Here is a 3,679-nt window from a genome sequence, read left to right on the forward strand (position 1 = left end):
CAGGTGGTCTCTTTAAACGATCGTTATGCCTATTTTCAGAACCCGCACGCAGCTCTCCCTTGGTCGTGGCATGTTAAATATCCCTGTTGCTTGTCACACTACTTGTACAAATACGCTTTGACATATTAATCAAACTATAATGGAAAATAGTTTGCGGCCCAATTTCTATGGCATTAGCTTATTACCTCATTTTCTTTTTTTTTTTGATATTCTTATCAATTGCACCCGTACACTTTGGTATGACTTAATTCGCCATGGGCTTCATTACGCCCCATAATACGACAACAAAGTCCGAACACTTTTTTACAGTATAGTTCGGCACCCTGAACTTTAGCATCATATGCATCTGCTCCGAATCATGTCTCTGGTCAATAGTTGGGTTGCCCGGCTCCTGTGCTTACTACGTTACATTCTGCTATATCGGCTAGGGTAGTAAAGGGAGAACTACTGCGATTGTGTCGTGGTTCATCCGGATGAGCACCTTAGTAGAGAAAGCCAAAAACCAACTGTCCTGATGCAGCGCGAGCCGGTCAGCTATTCGATAGGTTACAAATCTTTTGAGGTTTTTTCCACATTATGTGATGAATCGGTTTTTATCCGATCAGGTGTTTACAGCACCCCAGTTCGGACTTACGAATACTAGGGGCTGCGCCTAAATTTCTGTTGTCAAACTACTATGGCGAAGTGAGGGTGGTAAAGCCATATAGTTTGATTGCCTGGTTCGTTGCGCTAAACACCTCCTTCAAGGACCAAACCTTTGGATAAAGAGTGTTTAGATTCCATCGCGAACACCGCCATACTACCTACGTGGGGGCTGAAGCCGACGACTGGCCAACTCACAGATTTAATGAAACGGCTGCACAAGAGGTAAGATTTTAAATAATAAACAAGCATTATATTACGTAACGGCTTTGTTTCATCATACAAGACAAGATAACACGAATGATTCATTCGAAGATAATGTCTTTTCGACACTGACTCTCTACAATGCGGGATCCCTTGAGGACATCATCAAAATACTGCTCTGGCGTGTGGTGCTCTTTGCCAGCGGGCGGTCCCTCGGTCGCAAGCTTGACAGCTGTCACACCCTAGCTAGTCCATGCATTAGAGTGTGCATCATGTTTACTTTTCATCAGAAACTTGAAATGGGGAAGGCAGAACCCCCAGCCCCCTTTTGAAATCAACTAGGGTTTACTAAAAAATAATTTCAATGAACCTGAAATGCCCTTCTAAAATGTGCACCCTCTTTGTCTTAGGTTAGAACCTCTGGCAAAATTGGTGCACAATTTACTAGGTCAATAGAAGGTCATTGAATTAAATCATAAGTATTTGAATTTGGGCATTTAAATGCTATAAAATAATTTAAATGCCCAAATAATTCTGGGAGTAAATGTTTCCTATTGGAAATAATCTAAACAGAGGACACATTTATTTTCAGGATTTTTGGAAATGTTCTAGTATTTTAAATAAAGCTAAACAGTTGCAGTTTAATAGAAAATAGAAACTAAATCAAAAAAAGGAGAAAGAAGGCCACCTCCTGCTTCTGCCGACGCTGGGAGACGCCCAGAGGACGCCACGCGACCCCCACGTCTCCCTCTCATCCTCTCTCACTCTCCCCCTCGTCTCCCTCATCCTCTCCCGTGATGGCCGAGCGCGTCCCTCGCTGCCGATCGCCGTAGTCGCTGCCAGAGACCTCCCCTCGCCCCTTCGACAAGCCCATCAGCTCCGCCTCGACTCCCTCGACCTCCCCACTGAGCCACGCTTCGCCGGAAGCCCTGCAACACCGCCTTTGCCCTCGTCTTCAACCTCGGGCACCCGAGCCATCTCCGGCCGATTCACCGTCGCCAGGACCTCCCCAAGCTCGCTGACCCCCTCTCCGACTCTGCTGTGAGCTCCTCTTCCTTTCCCCCTAGCCCCCGTGCTCGTCTGGCCCTTGTAGCCGCCGTTTCCACCGCACCCAAGAGCTCCTCGCCGCCGGCCATGTCACCATCGTGGCTACGGCCGTGCAAGCACGCGTCCGAGTGCCTCACCGTGCTCAGTGTAGCACCAGGAACCCGTAGCCACCACCAGCTCTTCCTCCCGTGCACCGTAGCGTCGAAACCGACCTCGCCCGAACTCCGGCCGCCGCCACGAGCTCGATTCCGGCGAGCTCGCTGCACCCCAGCTCCTCCCACTTGCCCCACTAGATGCGCACGAGCCCCAGCTATGCGTAGCACGTCTCCGCCGTCGATTTGGTCACCGGAGGACCAAATCCGAAGCCCTCCGCCGTCTCGGGCCTCGCCTGCGTCGAGCCGCCAGCGAGTTGACCCAGTTTGACCCCTGGGTGGGCACAAGTTGACTCCTTTGAGTCAATGACAAGTGGGCCCTCCCTCTGCTAATTATCCAGATTAGTTTCTAACTAAAATTAGTTAGTTTAATTAGTATAGTCACTGACTAGTGGGCCCTGCCCAGTAATTAGGCTAACTAAACGTAGTTAGTGCACTGAGAGGCTGACAGAAGGGGCCCACCAGTCAGGTTTGACCTGGCTGGCGCCTTTGACCTGCTGAGGTCAGCATGACGCAATGTTGATGCAGTAATGCATTTTCTGGATTTATTTTTATACAGGAAATTCTAGAAATAGTTCAAACTTCAAAAATTCATAGAAATTCAACCGTAACTCCAAATGAAATAATTTATATATGAAAAATTATCAGAAAAATTCAATCTATCCATCTGTAATGGTTTCATGCATGACAAAACAAGTTTACCTTGATGTTTAGGCAGAATAAGGTAATGCACTATAAATGCCATGTTTAATGAGCTAATATTTGAATCTTTGATTCAAATGAGTTCATCCCTTTCTATTTTAGCTTGCATTAGGCCAAGAAACAATCATATTGCCATGTCATAGCATGCATCATATTGTTGCATATCGTCATGTGTTGATTGTGTTCCGATGTGTTCTCCGTGGTAGGTTCTGCCTCCGAGGATATTCACGAGTATCCAACTGAAGGGCAGTATCCCACTACCACTCCATCAGGCAAGAAAACTTTGATCATTCCGATACAAACCCATGTTCTCACTCCTGCTCTTGTTTACTGCATTAAGACAACGCGATTCAAACTGCTGTGTGCTATGGTAGTTGAACCCTTATCCTCTGCATGACCTGTCATTGCCACAGTAACTAGATGAAACCCACTAGCATGTGTAGTAGTTGATTGAGCCATGTATGTGATTCCTACCTTGCTACGCCAGCTATGCTTAGAGTTGTGTCAGGTCTGGTTCATCTGGGTGATGGGCCAGAGGGAAATGCCTATGCCGGTAATGTGAGGGATGTGTTGAACATGTTTTGGTAAAGGTATCAATGAGAGGCCATGTAGGAGTACATGGTGGGTTGTTTCATTGAGGCCATCCCTAAGAACTGAGATCTGTATGTGTGATTTAAGATTCAGCTACTACCATGCATTGGGATCCTTAATTGACCCTCTCGGCTTCTTAACCACCCTAGTACTCTGTCCAGGAGTTGCAAATAGTTTCTGGTGTTTGTAGGTTATGTGTTGGCGGCCGTGCGTAGCGCTGACCCTAGGGGTGGGCTATGTTGCGGTAGATACACCGTGGCACGGTGTACCGAGTCACCCATTTGGTGTCCCAGGAACCCTGTTCACATCGTTCGGGGCCGTATGTAGAAACCTCGGCCGGA

This window comes from Triticum aestivum, chromosome 1A, assembly GCF_018294505.1.
Source record: "Triticum aestivum cultivar Chinese Spring chromosome 1A, IWGSC CS RefSeq v2.1, whole genome shotgun sequence".
NCBI classification, from domain to species: domain Eukaryota; kingdom Viridiplantae; phylum Streptophyta; class Magnoliopsida; order Poales; family Poaceae; genus Triticum; species Triticum aestivum.